The sequence below is a fragment of the Coffea arabica genome, chromosome 3e, assembly GCF_036785885.1.
Source record: "Coffea arabica cultivar ET-39 chromosome 3e, Coffea Arabica ET-39 HiFi, whole genome shotgun sequence".
In the NCBI taxonomy this organism is placed as follows: Eukaryota; Viridiplantae; Streptophyta; class Magnoliopsida; order Gentianales; family Rubiaceae; genus Coffea; species Coffea arabica.
Window position 1 is genome coordinate 38526995 of NC_092315.1, and position 20264 is coordinate 38547258.

The 20264-nt window shown below is 38.5% G+C and overlaps 1 long non-coding RNA gene across 1 annotated transcript; it reads right to left on the reverse strand.

The window, feature by feature from the left end:
• Positions 1–7642: 7642 nt before the first annotated feature.
• On the reverse strand, positions 7643–12746 carry LOC140038272 (uncharacterized). Its single transcript, XR_011842111.1, has 2 exons — positions 12276–12746; positions 7643–8204 (listed from the first exon to the last, which is right to left on the reverse strand). It is a non-coding gene; the product is annotated as an uncharacterized lncRNA (long non-coding RNA).
• Between the last annotated feature and the right edge of the window lie 7518 nt (positions 12747–20264).

Sequence of the window (20264 nt, forward strand, 5' to 3'; positions counted from 1 at the left end):
CTTTTCTATTGTAAGTTCTTCTGGTGGTCAACTCTTTTTCATCTAGTTACTTCATTTAATCCAACCATGAGTGTACTTCCAGCCCACTGTTAGAGACCCATGATTTAACTCTAATGACTCTTAATTAGCAGGAAATTAACACCTAACAAACTAAGAATATCAAAGTGAATTTTGTCCCTTGATGTAAGAACTTAAATTAATCCAGTTGGTGTCCTGTTGAAAAGAAATTGTCTTGAGGCATAGATGATTGCGGGGATTGGCTAGCAATCATCAGTCCTAATGCTAATTTGGTCCCTTTTGAAAGTGTGAACATTAGTTTGAGGCCATTGTGAATATGTAACTCAAGAGCATTAGCTAAAAATGTTTTCAGAGTCTTTGTAGGCTCCGCACGCAAAATGTTTGAAGATCCCAAGTAATATTCAGAGTTTTTATGAGAAACAGGACACTGGCACTCCAAAATTGCTTCATACTACTCAGGTTGGACAAAAATTTTTCTCCTGGTATTTTGTTTTCTATACATTATTTATCTTCTCTAGATTGATTAACTTGTTTGTTTATAAAAAGTGTATCCTAGTCAATAATCCATTAAAATCTATAGATGAGGCAAGATGTGATCAAGGTCTGTCATGCTGCATTTCTTACAAAATCTGATGTGCTTTCAAGTTGTTGTTTTAGTCGTCAATTTTGGTCGCGTACACTGGCTCTTGATAGTGATGCAGCAAGTTGTATGATTGTATGCCAAAATTAGTAAGAAGTACATCAATGCCGTACCTGCCCCCAGACCCCAAATTCCATGGAAGAACTCTAGTGTATCATTCTAAATAGTACCAATAGCTAATAATAGCTTGCTGAACTCTAATAATTCTTATGCTTTACAACCAAATATCTACATTGCCAGTGGAATGGTTTTAGAGTTGTGAAATTTTCAGCAGATTTATAAATTTTAGATTCTCTAAGCTCATTTAGTCCAAATGTGACATTATTATCGCGTGTTCGATACTTAGAAAGCTTGATGCATTTAATTTTCTCAACTTTGGCTCTAGCTCATTTTTATCTTTTATGCACTTGACTCAGTTTCTTGGACAAGGCTGCCATCCCATTGATGATTGAAATTGAAGATCCAGAAAAATACAGATGGAGACTGTGCACTCGGACAAAAGTAGAGAAGACAAAAATCATCCTTCCCGTGATTCCAATTTGGATCACCTTGGTCATTTGTTGAGTCATTAGTTCTATAGGAAACACATACTTTGTATAGCAAGAAAACCACATGAATTACAAGATTGGAAAACTACAGTGGCCTGATTCAGTCATTCTGGTGTTTTATGAAATGTCAAAGTCACAGATTAAGTTAATCTATGCTGCCATTGGAAGCTACTTAAGGGGAACACGAAAAGAAAAGCATGCTCCGTCAATTGGCATTGCACTTGCTACAATCTTCTCAGTGTTATGCTGCATAACTGCTGCCAGAATAAAAAATCGAAGGATACGTGTGATCAGAAGTCATGGATTGCTAGATATACCAGATGATAAGATCCTTTAAGTGTGCTTGTGCTTCTTCCACAGTATTTCCTTCTAGCAGGTCTGGTGATAGGGTGCGTTTTAGTGGGTTATTTCACTGTTATTTCATAATTGTTGGAACTAAATGCCGCGCTATTGGATGGATTCTACTCAAGTTTGGTGATTTGTGTTAATTGCAAGAAGTAATGCGGAAACGTGCTGAAAAATTGAATTCCAGAGGACTTCTTGACATTTAGGCGTACCCACGCCTAACCCCAACCCAAAAAGGCCGTATTCAGTCGCACGTTCCAGAATACTGGGCAAGGCAGCGGAAAACAACTTTGGAAAAGCAGTGGGGCCACTCCCAAAATTGAAGAAAGCTATCTGTAATAGGATTTGTTAATTAGAAGGTTTTTGTTATCTAACTTTTAGGAAAAGATTTGGAGCAGATTACGTTTTTCTCTCACTGGTGGGGCCTGGCCGACATTGAGAGGGATTCCTACACTTTTTGTGGGGCTAGAAAGCAGAAAAAGGGTATGGTACTGGAGGGAGGTTTTTTGCCTTTGACTTTTGTGGAGTTTAGTAGCAATTAGGAGGAGAAAACAAAGCTAGCCGCCATCTTGGACCATTGAAAATTGCTTTTAATTCTTGTTTGACCGAAAATTGAAAGAGAGCATCAGACTCTCTGTACGTTTGGCTTTGGAGACAATTGAAAACAATCGAAATCAATTGTTCTTTTCTTTTCTCGGTTGACCGAATTGAACAAGTATCAATTTCTCTTGTTTGCTTTGATTGGAAAAGGATAGAAAACGACAACCTTTCTTGTTCCCCTTTCTCTGATTGGCCGAGTTGGGAGAGACAAGAGACGACCCTTTTCTTCAATTGTCTTACATGGCGTGTTCTCCACTAATGGAGAACTAACTTCTCAATTCTAGTCAAGGGGGGCAACAGATGATTTGGTTCGGCAATTACTGTGAAATCTAAACTGTTTTTAATTGTTTCCTTCATTTATTGGTATTTATATGTTTCCTTCTTTTAATCGTTATAGCTCTTGTGTGGGATTGATTAGTGCGCAATAATTAATTATTCATGTAGGCTATTTTGCTAATTAGGAGTAATTGAATCCGTAATTGTTCGATTATCTCCATCTCAGTAGTAACTGGCGTAATTGGGTTTATGCCAGGGAAATATACGATCTAAGTTAAACAAACCCTCATAGCGTGTTTGTTAATTAGGATTGACCCTTTCTAATTATTAATACAATCTAGAAATTAAATTCTACGGTCGTACCTAGGGTTGGTGGTAGTTAGATTTATTTATTATTATTACACAGGTTCGGCACCTATCAATTTTTGGCGCCGTTGCCGGGGACTGGTGTTTGAATTATTTATTTCTTTTTGAGTTCAGTTTCTTCTTGGTATTTTTGCTAGTTTATCCCCCGCTCTTCTCGCACAGGTGAATTGATATACGATCTTGAGATTGAGAAGGCAGCGCGTAGGCGAAGGCAAGAGACCAGGAGATGAAAAGAAGGGCAATCATCTACTGCAAACGAGTTAATAGAGAACGAATATAGCATGACAAACAACCAAACACTAAGGGAGTTGGCTGCCCCGGAGTTGACTCACCAGTCTTTGTGCATTACATTCCTAACTTTAGCTGAGAATACCGCCTTCGAGCTAAAATCGGGGTTGATTCACCTCTTACCCTGGTTCCATGGTCTCTCTGGTGAAGAAACCCACAAACACGTCAAGGAGGTTGAAATGGTTTGTTCTAACATGAAACCTCCTGGAGTCACTGAAGAACAAATTAGACTAAGAGCCTTCCCTTTCTCTCTTAAGGATACAGTTAAACATTGGCTATACTACCTACCCGTAGGTAGTATTATCACATGAGTACAGTTGAAAAATAAGTTTTTAGAAAAATTCTGCATCCCGGGCTGCGAGTTTGAGGAAGGAGATATGCAGCATTAAGTAGTATTCTGGGGAGTCCTTGTATGACTATTGGGAAAGGTTCAATAAGTTGTGCACTAGATGCCCGCAGCATCAAATTAGTGAACAACTATTGATCCAGTACTTCTATGAAGGGCTCTAGTCAACTGACAGAAGTATCATTGACGCTGCGAGTGGAGGAGCACTGGCAAACAAAACACCGAAAAAAGCGTGGGAGCTTATTGAAGCCATGGCAGAAAACTCTCAGCAATTTGACTTCCGTGAGAGCAACCCCACCCGTAGGGTCAACGAGATAGAAACGTCATCCATTCAGCAGCAACTGTCAGAGTTGACCTCTTTTGTTCGGCAATTAGCCGTAGGGAATACGCAGCGAGCGAAGGTCTGTAGAATCTGTACAAGCATGGATCACTGTACGGACACATGTCCCTTTATGTAAGAGGATGGGTCTTAACAGGTAAATATGGCCTGAGGCGTGCCCACGTCCCATAAGCAGTATGACCTGTACTCCAACACGTACAACTCCAGTTGGAGAGACCATTCAAATTTCAGATATGGGAACAGGCCACAGAATTCATTCTCAAATCGTCTACCAGGATTTCAGCAACCATGGCAACCAAAACCTCAACCTTCATTCTCCAACTCAGGGAGCTCTTTGGAGGATATTATAAAAAGCCTGGCCACGACTACCACTCAGACTAGATCCTTGGTCACGACTACTGCTCAGTTCCAGCAAGAGACTAGATCCTTGGTCACGAGCACTACTCAATTCCAACAGGACACCAGAGCAGGCATGAAAGATATGGAGACTCGAATGAGCCAAATGACAACTGCCATTAATCTCCTGGAATCCCACGTTTATGAAAAATTACCATCGCAACCCGAGGCAAATCCCAAGAATGTAAGTGCCATGACACTTAGGAGTGGCAAGAAAGTGAAAGGACCTAAAGTGAAAAATTCGAAAAGCAAAAGTGAGGAGGAAATAGAAAAGGATATTGAAGAGGAAGGACGCATTCGCGAGAACCCTAAGGTAAAACTCACTCCTTCACCCCCTATTAAATCTAACTTACCTTTTTTTCCTTACAGGTTGGAAAAGACAAAAAAGATAGAAAAGGAAAAAGAGCTTTTGGATGTGTTCCGAAAAGTGGAGATCAACATCCTCTTGTTGGATGCAATCAAGCAGATACCGAAGTATGCCAAATTTTTGAAAGATTTGTGCACCCACAAAAGGAAGCTAAGGGGTGACGAAAGAGTGGCGGTGGGAGAAAATGTGTCGGCTATATTCCAAAGAAAACTCTCTTCGAAGTGTGGAGACCCAGGTATGTTCACAATTCCCTGCAAAATAGGAGGTACCCCAATTAGGAAAGCGATGTTGGATTTAGGGGCGTCGATTAATGTAATACCTAAGACTATTTATGCGTCTCTTAATCTTGGACCATTAAAAGGCATAGGCATGATAATCCAACTAGCAGACCGTACAAATGCTTATCCAAAAGGGTTAGTTGAGGATGTTTTGGTATAGGTCAATGAGTTAGTCTTCTCAGCAGATTTTTTGTCCTAGATATGGGGGATGAAAGGTCATTAAATCCGTCACCTATTTTGTTAGGTAACCATTTTTAAGCACTGTTAGGACAAAAATAGATGTGAATGAGGGTACTTTGTCAATGAAATTTGATGGAGAAATTATAAATTTTAATATTTTTGATGCGATGAAATACCCAAAGGAATCTAACTCTGTTTTTATTTTGAGTGTTATTGAGCCCCTTGTACAAGAAAAGTTTAAACTGGATAGGGAGGACAAATTGGAAGTAGCTCTGGCGAAACACCTTGAGTTAGGAGCAACACTCAGTGTGAAAATAAGTGATGAGTTGTATCGTGCGGTTGAAGCACTGCACTCACTTTCACTAATTTTCTCAAGGTATGAGCTCGCTTCTGTATTTGTACCTGAAACGCAGAAAAAGTTGTTACCTTCTGTTGTGCAGGCACTCGAGTTGGAATTTAAACCTCTCTCGAAACACTTGAAGTATGCATTCCTTTGGGACAAGAAGGTCCTACCGGTGATAATTTCTGCACACCGTCATCGAGTCAAGAAGACAACCTAGTTCGTCTTCTTCGAGATTATAATGAGGCGATAGGGTGGAGTATAGCAGACATCAAAAGAATCAACCCGTCCTTATGCATGCACCGGATACGGCTTGAGGATGATACAAAGCCGGTGAGACAGGTGCAACGAAAATTGAACCCGCTAATGATGGAAGTAATCAAGAAGGAGATACTCAAACTCTTGGAAGTGGGAATCATCTTCGCCATCTTAGACAGCCCATGGGTAATCCCAATTCAAGTAGTCCCGAAAAAGGTGAGAGTAACCGTAGGAGAGAACCAGGAAGGTGAGATGGTTTCGGTGAGCAAACCCACAAGATGGCACCAGTGCATTGACTACCGACAACAAAAAAGGACCACTTCCCTCTTTCTTTTCTTGATCAGATGATAGAAAGGTTGGCTGGTCGTGTCTATTACTGTTTTCTCGATGGTTTTTCAAGATACTTTCAGATTGCGATAACACCGGAGGATCAGGAGAAAACCACATTCACAAGACCATTTGGTACATTTGCCTACCGAAGAATGTCTTTTGGCCTCTGCAATGCTCCATCAACTTTTCAAAAGTGCATGGTAAGTATCTTCTCCGAATATGTAGAAAAGATTATTGAGGTGTTTATGGATGATTTTAGTGTATATGGGGATAGTTTTGATGAATGTCTCGAGAATCTAGCTTTAATTTTGAAAAGATGCATAGAAACAAATTTAGTCCTTAATTAAAAAAATGCCACTTTATGGTGGAGCATGGTATTGTTTTAGGACATGTAGCGTCGGTTAGAGGAATAGAAATAGATAAAGCACAAGTCGACCTTATTTCTGCTTTACCTTACCCCATAAGTGCACGGGAAGTACATTTCTTTTTGGGTCATACAGGGTTCTATAGGAGGTTCATCAAGAACTTTTCAAAAATTAGAGCACTCTTGTTCAAATTGTTGCAAAAGGACGTAGCATTTGACTTTACCAATGAGTGCAGGATGGCATTTGATAAACTAAAGGAGTCATTGACATCACCGCTCGTCATTCAATCTCCAGACTGGAGCCTCCCATTCGAAATAATATGCGACGCGAGTGATTATGCAATGGGAGCAATGTTGGAACAAAGAATTGGCAGGGCGGCACATGTAATCTACTATGCATCAAAGGCGTTGAACGGAGCTCAGCTTAACTACTCTACAACGGAGAAAGAATTACTAGCCGTTGTTTTTGCATTAGAAAAATTTAGGTCTTATTTATTGAGTGCAAAAGTAACAGTTTTCTCTGATCATGCAGCCTTAAGGTACCAGATGAAAAGAAGGATGCAAAACCGAGGCTCATCAGATGGATCCTGCTCCTGCAAGAATTCAACTTGGAGATTAAAAATAAAAGTGGGACAGAGAACTTGGTTGCTGATCACTTGAGCCGCTTGTGGTGGGTGTCAAACCACCAAAAATACAATTTATATTAGACCTACTACCAAAACTGAATGAGTATAGTGGTGAGTAGGGTCGTCTCCTCAGGAAACCGGTAGATTTATCACACAAGAAAATGGGGAGGGAATTTTAGCAATAGTATCAACTAATGAAAAAGGAGTAAAAATTGAAATTCAAAGTTGAGTAAGATAGCGGGAACCAAATTACACAAATAACAATTAATTAAACAACCTAGTCAAGGAATTAATCTTGGCATCGAAGCACACAACTGATCACGGATACAAGGGACAATTCATATACTCACGAATAAACTGGTTATAGTGGTCAAGCGATGCGCCCAACCACCAATCTTTCCTTAATTTTATGGTAGTCAAGAGACGCTCATAAACTACCCTCTTGTGACTAGACAACCCCAGAAACGCTCATAGGATTTAATGTAGCCACAGCATTAGGAATTAGAAAGACCCAATTCTAGATGACAAACACACATGCTGGTTTGTTTAGGCTAGATTAATTATCCCCACGATCCAAATTAGACCGCTTGCGAGGCGGTGAAATTGTCTCGTTTGCCACTAATCAAGATGCTTAAAGGCGACGCGCCAACATCCTAATTGGCTATCAATTATTTAGACACTCGAATAACAGGCCTAATTATCCAATAAATCTAAACAATAATAACTCAGGGAAAAATAGAGAATAATCAAATACCCATGAACATATAAATTAAAAATAAACAATTAAAACGATCTCACAGTTATGGTGCTCCGATCCTTGATTTATTCCTCAACTAGATAAAAGAACTAGCCTTGCTGCATAATCATTATGCGATTCCAAGCTTCCAAGTAATTTTGTCTATGAAGAAGTAAAAGGGTGCGGCGGCTTGTCTAAAGCTTGCGTGGAGAAGTAAAAGGAAAAAAAAAACAAAAGAATCAAAAGATCCCCTAGTCTATTGTAATCCCCCCAATTTGTAGTGCTGTCCGCCGTCCTTTTTGCTAGCCAAAATAAGAAGTTGTTTCTCAAACGAATTATTTCCTTAATTCCCTCATTGGATTGTTGCCAAAAGTCCTCTTTGGAAAAACTTCCTGATCCCACGTAGCTACCATCACTTTCCAAGAATTGCGGTAGCCTCCAAGGAGTAGGATCGCATACTCCGTCCTTATCACGCAGCTCCGCGTTATCTGGCGTGGGCACGCCTTAGAAGCAAGAGTCTTCTGGATTTTGCCTCCCTTTTGTCACTTTCAACACTAATTGCCTGTAATTAACACAAATACTAATTATGAGCAGAAATCCAATACTTTGCATACTAAACTGCCAAAATTAAGACCAAATAACCACAAATAAAATGCATAATTATATCCCTATCAAATTCCCCCACACCAAGACAATGCTTGTCCTCAAGCGTTTCAAACTTTAAATACACAACCCAGCGAGCAAACATTTTTGCAGCAGTTGAATTCAAAACAATGGCTATTAATCAAAGCAACTATTGCCAATGTATGATTTAGATAACTGTCAAGTACTAATGACAAATTTTACGAGATAACTCTCCAACTAGCTTTTAAAACCAATGACTCTTTCAAATCCAGACTAATCTAAGAATAGAAAATATCCAACCAACATTCTTTAATAACTGGTCTAACTATTAAGCAAAATCTCAACATAAAGACTCATGGATCCGCAGGCAATACAATTATTCACATACTTTCATGCTCGTATACTTTTTTTTTTTTCATCATTTTCATTTTTTTTTCTGTTTCTTTTTCCTCTTTTTTTTTTTTTTTGAAGGAAGTGCTAAGTCTTGAGCCATTCAAGTCTTTTGACGCGAACTCCGACATCTCTCCAATGAAGGAGCCCGTTTACTCAACTTTAACCGCTTAAAGACCACATACTCATAGTTATCGCTGCTTTTTGACGCGAAAATCGACACTTTAGGTGAAGACCCCCGGTTACTAGTCAATGATAACCAGCAGAGTCTAGCCGAATGTTATTCACAAATAAACACCCAAGTAAAATTAAAACCATGCAAGCCTGCTTCATTTCCTTAACATGGAGAACTAAAATTAATAGTTGAACCAGTTCACACAAAAATGTCAGAAAAATATTTACAATGCCTAGAAAAGTTAACCAAAAGAAATTGCAAGAGTCACAAAATCTCAAATATTTACCAGAGAGACATCCTAAAATGTTATCATATCATACTTAACATATTATCATCTAAAACCGTAACAATAGTTAAATTTGAAAATCTAGCCCTTGCTTATCAGGGCTAACCATAAAAATCCAAAAGACATGGTAAAGGTTTTTTTTTTTTTTTTTTTTTTGGAAGAAAGAAAGCAATAAGAAGGAAAAACTAGACTACTCCCCCCCCCACACCTAAACTCTACATTGTCCTCAATGTAAGAACGAAAAGTTGAAGTCAAGTGAAGGGAGCAAAAAAAACCTTCCCTGAATGAATAAAACTGCAGCAAAACACCTGTCGCGCCCCATTTTTTGTGATGGAAAATATAAGTATAAAAATAGGTATTTACAAAATATGTAATTTTATTTTAAAATAAATGAAAAGGACCTAAAATGGGACTTTAAAAAATGCGACAATTTGGGTCCAAATATTTAGTCTAAAAAGGGTTTTCAAGAAAAAGGGGAGTCGCCACTTGGTATTGAGTTTGGGTGTACCAAGTCACCCAAAAAGTGTATTTAAATAAAATAAAATAAAACCCTTTTCGACAACTCCAGATCTTTGAAAAATAAGAGAAAATGGATTCGGGAGTCACGGTTGAAGAAAGGGAAGGCAAATGTTCGATTAACTCAAACCAAAGGCACCCTTTCAACCTAGTCTAAGCTAGTTGCGAGGTTTAGGCAAAATTTTTCTAATCTAACCCTTAATTTTATCATATTTGGATATTTTCTACATGGATGCAAATCTAAATTTATAAAATACCGAAAGGGTCAAAATATCCATTCAAGGGTTTAATCGAACCAATCGCATTAATTGCGAAGGCCACAATGATTCCTTGAAAGTGTCACGAATATGCGAATGATGAAATTAAAAGAAAAGAAAAGAAATTAAATTATATACATATATAAATGATCAAAGAAAAAGGGAATGCAACATAAAGGGTACGGGAAGGCAAAAACTCGTGACCTAATTTTCTTATACAAGGATTAATGGGATGTTTAAACTAAAAAGTTATAATCACCCATTTCTCATGTTTGAAAATAATTATCCTAACATGAACAAGTAAATGAACTAACTTAAATGAGATGCGATTCTAAATGACATGCTTAGTACCTATAGAGGGTAAGAGATAATATAATAGGGAATATCATGCAAATGAGAAAAGATCCTAAAAATGAAAATATGCATGAAAATGTAGTGAATAGCACACAAAGATGAATATAGCACAAGACAACCTAAAGGGTCTAGCGTTGGACTAGCCCATTTCTAAAAATCCTTACTAGCGTTGGACTAGCAAGTAAGCGGAGGGAGAAGCCACAACTAGCGTTGGACTAGTGTGGTGACGTCATGCATTAACAATTCATAGTAAATCAAATAAAGCATAAATTAAAACAAATAAACACATAAGAGCACGTAGCACATAACACGTAAACATAATATCTAGATGCTAAAATCCTAAGAAAAGCGGATAAAACACATAACACATAAACCACATAAACACGCAACCTATCTATTACATCGGGGAGCGCCTAACTACAATCTAGAAGGGAAAAATATAATAAAACAAATCTAATTATCCTATCTATTGCATTTTTGAGGTTTTTAAATGCCTCTTGAATCATTGTAAAAAATTAACTAAAACATATATAAGAAAATTTGAATGAATATTTAAATCAAATAAATAAAGCATATAAAGATATATAAACACATAGGAACACATAGGAGCACATAAGAGCACGTAATTGACATTGAAATAATAAAATAGGAGTACCTCCCGTTTGAAGTGGTGACTAAATGGAGTCAAATTGTCCTATTTATACTCACAATGAACAAAAGGATCATGACACCAATTTAATTGAAAAAGAAAATAATAATACAAGCACTAAATTCACATTAATATGTCAGACGTAAAGAAATTTAAGCAAATCTAAAAATTACAAGTTAAGTATATGTTCAAAAGTAACATAATTAGTTATTGAAGAAAAGAAACAATCATAATAAAGAGAGCCAAAATTTGTCAAGGGCTGAATTGCAAAAATTGAAAACTTTTGGGGGACAAAAATTATATTTTCAAAGTTCAGGGGTTAAAATTAAATGAAAGATAAAATTCAAGGACCAACGTGAAATTAATTTAAGGACCTAGATGAAAGGAATCTAAAATGTTCTGGACCACAGTAAAAATACTTGAAAGCTCAGGGACTGATATGCGAAAACGTTTTCTTATTCCTTAACAAATCAGGCCACTGGGCCATCATTTTATTTACTTCTGGGCCAAAAACTACCTAAGCCCAGCCGAAAATCCAGAGAAACGAGCAGGCCAGCCCGTCATTGTATCACTCAAACCCGACCCAGAAATGCATGGGTTCTAAACCTCCGGCCCAACCGAAACCCAAAAGAAATAAAACGAAAGCCCAACTAAAGAAATATAACAAGCCCACCCGAAAATAAAAACATTAGCCCAAACCATTTGTTTTTCTCCTTTTCTTTCCTTTCTTTTCTTCTTTTTTTTCTTTCTTCCTAATCCACCTTCAGCCGTTTCTTTTTCCTTCTTCTTCGACCAGCTGAGGAAGCTTCAGCTGGCGGCCATGGCGGACGCCGGTGGCGCCGCCGCCACCGGACCGCCGTCGCCGGTGGTCGCCGGCGACCTCTCCGGTCACCGAATTTTTCCAAAATACACTCCCTCACTCGATTTTTCGTGTAGGTTCCATTTTCGGAGTTATTTTTTACAAAAAAGGAAAGAAAAGTGGTCAAAGGGCCAAAAAACAGTCCAGTTTTTATTTTTTCAAACACTCAAATCTTCACCAAAAAAACATAAAATTTATGCCAAAACACTCCTTACAACTTCTACAATACAACCATGATTTTAATTTGACAAGAAAACAACATAAAAAGGATACAATAAAGCAAAACAGCCCCTAAATTTCCTTTTTTTCATTTTGGCATTTTCGCAAGCACTTGACATGCATCCATGGGCCCGTTTCTTTTTCCTTAATTCTAGTTATGCCATTCCCAAATTCAGCAACCCAACAACATAATGACAACATAAACCAGCAAGAAAAGAAACAAAGCTAACGTCTACACATGATTATAGTATAACGAATTAGAAAATAAAAAGCTGGAAAAAGAAGAGAAAATGAAAGGAGATACCTCAATGAATATGAAAATCTTTCGGTTGAAGCTTGATGAAATTTCCAAGCCTTGACCGATAGCTGCCTTTTCTTTTTTTTTTTGTGTTTGGATTTTGTGGGAGAAAATGTATAGAGAGAGCCCTTTTTGTTGTTCCTCTTGTCTTCTTTCTTCTGCCCAAATTCGAGAGAGGAAGAGAGTGAGGAGTGGAAAGTGCTTCTTTTTTTTCTTGTCTCTGACTTCCAAGAAAGAGCCGAGAGAGTGAGGGAGATCCCCTGCTTTTCTTCCTCTCCTTCTGTTTTTGTTTTTTTGTTTCTTGTCCTCTGTCTGAGCTGAGAGAACAGATTTTTTTGAGCCCCAAAAAGTCCTTTCTTGTCACTCCTCTCCCTTCGAGAGAGTGAATTGAGGGAGTGTGTTTTGTATGTTGTGTGCAACGAGCAAAAAAAGGGATATGGCAGAGAGATTTTTTTTTTCAAATGGGTTTGTTTTTGTTTTTTTGTTATTTTTCTTTTCTTCTTTTGTTTTTTTTTTCTTTTCTTTTCTAAACAAACCTGCAAAAATAAGAAAAATGCACATTAAAATTAAGACAATAAATAAATTATTAAATAGAAAAATCTTGGGAAAATATTAAAAATTGACAAAAATTTGGTGTCTACAGCTTGCCCCTCTTTGTCTAGAGTTTCTTTGAAACTCTAGACAAAGACGTAGACACCAAATTGCTTACCTGTCTCTTCTATCTGTACCTGAGCTAAAATAAACAAGCCAACACTTGGCTGAAATTATTGAGCAAATTGATGCAATAACATTGCAGAAAGCGTGACCGAACTCATGTAGAGTTGCCTACGTATCCCGTCATGAGAATCATGTCAAACGTAGTTCGAATGCAAGTGAACCACAATGAAACAAGTGCGTTGACCAACTGTGATCTTTGCAAAGTCGAAAAAGTCTGAGAACATGAAACACAAAATGAATGATAAAGCACAATTATTAATCAAATAATCAAGAAAAACAGCCAGTGGGATAAAACTCGAGCCTGGTGGGATTGGAAATATAAAATCCATACCCAACGAAAATAAAAACGGTCAGTGGGATAAAACCCGAGCCTGCCGAGGTTGGAGGATAAAACCCATGCCCAACGAAATTAAAAAAACGGTCAATGGGATAAAACCCGAGCCTGCCGAGGTTGGAGGGATAAAATCCAAGTCCAATGAAATAAAAACTGTCAGTGGGATAAAACCCGAGCCTGCCGAGATTGGAGGGATAAAACCAATGCCCAACGACAATAAAAACGGTCAGTGGGATAAAACCCTAGCCTGCCGAGGTTGGAGGGATAAAACCCATGCCCAACGAAAATAAAAACGGTCAGTGGGATAAAACCCGAGCCTGCCGAGGTTGGAGGGATAAACCCATGCCCAACGACAATAAAAACGGTCAGTGGGATAAAACCCTAGCCTGCCGAGGTTGGAGGGATAAAATCCATGCCCAACGACAATAAAAACGGTCAGTAGGATAAAACCCTAGCCTGCCGAGGTTGGAGGGATAAAACCCATGCCCAACGACAATAAAAATGGTCAGTGGGATAAAACCCGAGCCTGCCGAGGTTGGAGGGATAAAATCCAAGTCCAATGAAATAAAAACTGTCAGTGGGATAAAACCCGAGCCTGCCAAGGTTGGAGGGATAAAACCCATGCCCAACGAAATAAAAACTGGCAGTGGGATAAAACCCGAACCTGCCGAGGTTGGAGGGATAAAACCCATGCCCAACGAAATAAAAACGGTCAGTGGGATAAAACCCGAGCCTGCCGAGGTTGGAGGGATAAACCCATGCCCAACGAAAATTAAAACGGTCAGTGGGATAAAACCCGAGCCTGTTGAGGTTGGTGGGATAAGACCCATGCCCAACGAAATTAAAAAAATGGTCAGTGGGATAAAACCCGAGCCTGCCGAGGTTGGAGGGATAAAATCCATGCCCAACGAAAATAAAAAAAACGGTCAGTGGGATAAAACCCGAGCCTGCCGAGGTTGGAGGGATAAAACCCATGCCCAACGAAAATAAAAAAAAACGGTCAGTGGGATAAAACCTAGGGGTGGCAATTCCTGACACGACCCGAAAACACGACACGAACCTAACACGAAATTAATGGGTTTGGGTTGAGGTTTCGGGAGTTCGGGTCAGAATCGGGTCGAACCCGATGAACCCGAAAAGAAAACAGGTCAATTTCGGGTCAACCCGTGATGACCTGATATGACCCGATGTGACCCGTTTACGAATTAAAACTAATTTAATAAACATAAAAATTATTTTATCTAACTAAACTAAATCATTCTTTTTTTCCAAAGGCATTAATTACTTAATCCTAAATAAATTTATTTAACTTGTGTGAAGTTAAAATTATTATATTTGGACAAATAATATATTATGTTATTTTTTACTTTTATACTGTTTTAATTTATTTTATATTTGGTTTGGGATAAAACACTTTTATGGTGTTTAATTTATTTTAGATTTGGTTTGAAATTATTTATTTAAATTTTTATTATTTGATGATGTAATTAATTTTGTGAAAAATTGATTTTATTAGAAATTACAGTGATAAATTAATAAATTAAAATAAAGTTTCGGGTCATTTCGGGTCGACCCGCCAACCCGCCAACCCGAAATTTTCGGGTTCGTGTCAGGTACCCTGACCCGTTTCGGGTTGGCGGGTCGGGTTCGGGTCAGCAGGTTCTTTGTTATACTTAGGCCTCAACCCGACCCGCCAACCCGAACCCGACCCGATTGCCACCCCTAATAAAACCCGAGCCTGCCGAGATTGGTGGGACAAAAATTCAATCCCAACATGATATACAAAAGACACGTTAGTGGGTTGGAACCGATGCTAACGGATATGAAAAAGCAAAACACACGTTAGTGAGTCAATACTCGATGCTAACGATGATAAAGATCACGTTAGTGGGTTGGACCCGATGCTAACGGATATGAAAAAGCAAAACACACGTTAGTGAGTCAATACTCGATGCTAACGATGATAAAGATCACGTTAGTGGGTTGGACCCGATGCTAACGGATATGAAAAAGCAAAACACACGTTAGTGAGTCAATACTCGATGCTAACGATGATAAAGATCACGTTAGTGGGTTGGACCCGATGCTAACGGATGCAAAAAAGTAAAACACACGTTAGTGAGTCAATACTCGATGCTAACGATGATAAAGATCACGTTAGTGGGTTGGACCCGATGCTAACGGATGCAAAAAAGCAAAACACACGCTAGTGAGTCAATACTCGATGCTAACGGTGATAAAAGACACGTTAGTGGGTTGAACCCGATGCTAACGGTGACAGAAAAACACGTTAGTGGGTTGGACCCGATGCTAACGGTGATAAAAGACAAGTTAGTGGGTTAGACCCGATGCTAACGGATATGAAAAAGCAAAACACACGTTAGTGAGTCAATACTCGGTGCTATCGATGATAAAGATCACGTTAGTGGGTTGGACCCCATGCTAACGGATATGAAAAAGCAAAACACACGTTAGTGAGTCAATACTCGATGCTAACGATGATAAAGATCACGTTAGTGGGTTGGATCCGATGCTAACGGATGCAAAAAAAGCAAAACACACGCTAGTGAGTCAATACTCGATGCTAACGGTGATAAAAGACATGTTAGTGGGTTGGACCCGATGCTAACGGATGTGACAAAAAATAGCATACGTTAGTGAGTCAAATCTCAATGCTAACGGTGATAAAAGACATGTTATTGCATAAAAAAAATTCTTGAATACTTACCTGAAAAAGCTTTTCAAAAAATTGCCCCAGTTTGAATCATTTTTTGTTCAACCAATCATTTGCTTTGCATTGTGTCATCGTTGCTTCTTCTTAACGTCTTGATTCGTATTTCCTCTTCTATTTGAACCCTGGATGTTTGATTATTGGGTGACTTTCCATGACTTAATTACAAAAATAATTCTTCCAGTTTTGCTATGTGAAACAATCAAAATAATGCCACCACCATTCGATCTGTCCAGCTTTCGAGAAATGAGTAAACATGAGTGTTTTGATGTTTACCCTTGATGCTGCAAAAGCCGACCTTGCACCGCAAATTGCATCCCGATCGTCTTAGCTTCCAATGCTAACTTAACATGAAAACTTATAGATATGCACCTTTCGATAAATTGAGGGAATTGTCATTTGAAAAAGTCCAATGAGACAAATGAAACTATGCAATACCCAAAGAATTTTTATACAAAAATGTCACAAACCAAAGTAATGTAAAAAATAACCATCGACTCGTATTGAAAGAAAAAGATGAATTTAGAAAAATGAATCACAAATCCAGCAATCTATGTTGATGACCAAAATATTTTGGCCTCCAACAAAGTGTCCCGTTTGACCCTTTTGGATATCATCCGTCCAAAATTCAATGCCAGCAGAAAAACCACGATGTAAAAAGGAATCCCAATGAACTGAATCACCTTTGCTTTCTTTGTGCAACCCTACCTCAGCGTCATTTCGGGTTTCCACCAAAATTACCCTCCATCCTTTTGTTTTTCTTTTTGTTTTTCTTTTTCTTTTTTTTTTGATTTTTTTTTGATTTTTTTTTTTTAAAAAGGCGTCCTTGCAGGTTTTCACATGATGAGTCGTGTCGACCTCACACCTAATCAATTCAGAAATACATCTAAAAAATATTGGCATCAGTATATGAACATCACTTGCCAATTAATTAGAAAATTTCTTGACAGAGATATTGCAAAGAACAGAAGTCAGGACTTTTGGCTTTTATACTGGGGTCAGGTGAGGTGCTTAGAAAAGTTAAGGCTTGAAAGTTGATTTCAAAAGTGGTTCAAATGATCTGAGATCGCATTGTTGCATCAACCCTATATTAGGGTTAAATCAAGACTTGCCCTAATTTATTCTTAACTAAGGCTCTTTTTTTTTTCATTTCCCTTTTTTTTTTTCGGCTTTTTGCCGTTCTTTTGAAACTTTCAAAATTTGCCCCAGTCTATTTTTTAACTGAGGTTTTCTTTTCTTTCAATCCCTTTTTTTTTCTTCCTTCAAAAATTGAATTTGCCCCAGTGTGGGTTTTTTTTTTTTTCTTTTTCAAAACTAAATTTGCCCCAGTGTGAGGTTTGCGATCCTCCGAGGTTGCCAAACGAAATGATTTATTCTAAAGGTTCAAAAGGGATAACTAGGGATAAAAAATGTCTCAATGGGAAAGGAAGATGGCCTGACTTTTATTCTGTTCCTTACATTAACTCTGAAAGGAAACTTCCATCAATGCGAAATTTCTTGCATGTGTCTGAATTAATTGACTGAGGAAGACTCCTCTTCATCCATATCTGTGAAACATAAGCGATCCGCCAGGCAATACTCTTCCTTTTTCTTTTTCTCTTTTTTTTTTCATTTTCACTTTTCTCATCATTTTTTTTTTTGACAACAAACCCCTTCCAATCTTGCACTGACAACAGCTGCTTCAACATTTTGTCTCTTTTCTGAGTAGTCACGCTGTCTCGTTTATTGTAAGCACAGGTCGCTCCTTTTGACTGTATTTGGTTGCTTCTTCTCAACTAGAAATTATTGTTCTTGACGCTACTTTCCATCAGCCTCCTTTTTCTGCTTTTTATTCAAGTGACCACTAATTTTATTTCCTTCATCTTGATCCCCATTTGGTTTGAGTTCCTCCTTATACCATTCGGGCCTCTTTAAAACATTTTCGGATGTCTCTTCACTACTCCTCTCATTTTGAAATTCAAATTCACATTCGTGAGAATCTAGATGGCTGGCATCAAATTTCGGAACAGTGATATCCAAAGGGTCAGGGGATTTTATTCGTGACCATCTGAAAAGAATGCGTAAGTAACACAGTATGTATAAAACTGTACATTTTATTGCATTTTAAGATAAAGATCGAAACGTGTCTTCAAAAGTCACTTGATTGAAAATATTTACAAAAAACATGGTTAAGCAAAAGACACGTGCATGAACAATTTTCATGGATTTAATAAAAAATAATTCCCCAAATTTATCGAAACTCCCTTCGAGAGGGAGTGATCTCACTAGTTCGGGATTTTCAAGTTTCCTCATCGTGGGTAAATGCTTCACAGGTGTCTTTGTGTTCGGGAAAGGGATTTGTACTTGTGCTCGATCCTTGTTCTTCCCTCTTCTCTAACACTATATCTCCTGCTTCAATCCAATCATATCCTGGATCTTATGCTTCAGTACCCAACAGTTACCAGTCGAGTGACCGGGTGCTTCAGAATGATAAGCACAAGCGGCTTGAGGGTCGTACCCAACAGAGAAGCCTCGACGAGGGTAGTTTGGAGGAGGTATGTCATCAATTTTACCGGCGGCCTTGAGCTGTTCGTACAGTTGGTCAATGGGCCTGACTAAGTTGGTAAAAACTCGAGATCGGCCGGGATTTTGTATTTCATGGGTTTGAGGATGGTTGTAGTTCTGTTTGTTTGGTGGAACAGGTCTGGGATTATAAGGAGGGCGAGGTCTAGTTTGGAAGTTAGGTGGAGAAATATGGAATGGTGTTGTGGGTGTGTTTGGATAATTTGGTCGGGATCGATGATGGTTAATGGTAGTACGATAGACAGGTCGAGGATGTGACTGGTGTGAGTAATGGGATGGATAAGTGGGGTATTGTCGGTACCTAGGTCGGAAAGAAGGGCTTTGGTTCCAAACAAATGAAGTTTCCTCCTCTTTCTTCTCGAACTGGGATTTCTTACTACTATCGCCTTGATTTTGCATCGCTTCCAATTGTGATTTCAGAGCTGACACATTAACAATCTTTCCTGCTCTCACAAACTCATCATACTCTTCCAATTTATTAACAATTTCTGCGAAGGAACATCCAGTCATGCGAAAAATCTCCTCAAAATAGGGCGGGTCATGAGCTTTAATAAATGTACGCACAATTTCATCTTCAGTCATGGAGGGTTCCACCTTGGCAGCCAATTTTCTCCATCTTTTTGCATACGTCTTGTGATCCTCAGATGGTTTCCTTTTAGTTCTTTCCAGTGTAGTCCTTGTTGGAGCCAAATCGCAATTGTATTCGATATGCCCACAAAGCATCATCCAATCGCAAGCTCCAATCCTTACGGTTGGGGTTAACCGTTTTCTCCAATATGCTCTTGATCTCTCGATTGGAGACTTTAGCTTGCCCATTGGTCTGAGGATGATATGTTGTACTCACACGATGGTGCACTCCATATTTTCTCATGAGAGCTGCAATGGTGCGATTGCAGAAATGGGTACCTTGATCACTGATGATGGCTCTCGGCACCCCGAACCTACTAAAAATGTGGGATTTGAGAAATCCTACAACAACTTGAGCATCATGAGTTCGGGTAGCCTTTGCTTCTACCCATTTCGATACATAGTCAACTGCTAATAGAATATACAAAAATTCAAAAGAGCTAGGAAAAGGTCCCATAAAGTCCATACTCCAAACATCAAACACTTCACAAAATAACATAGGCATTTCATCCCTATGAGACAAACTTCCAAATTTTTGACATTTTTCACAGCTTTTACAAAATGCATAAGCATCACGAAACAATGTTTCCCAATAAAAGCCACAATCAAGGATTTTTCTAGCAGTTCTCTTAGGTCTAAAATGGCCACCACATGCATAATTATGACAATGAGCAAGGATAGAAGGAGTTTCACTTTCAAATACACATCTACGAATAATTTGATCAGAGCCTATTTTCCACAGATATGGCTCGTCCCAAATATAGTATCGAGAATCATGGACTATCTTATCCCTCTTACTCTTACTCATGCCAATAGGAAATTTATGACTGACCAAAAAGTTCACAATATCTGCATACCAAGGTTCCTTACCTTTGAGATAGAAAAGATGTTCATCAAGAAATACCTCAGATATGGGAACTACTTCCTCTTCTCTTATCAACCTACTCAAATGGTCAGCTACTGAATATCCACCCCTCTCCTATCCTTGATCTCCCAGTCAAATTCTTGCAGCAAGAGCACCCAA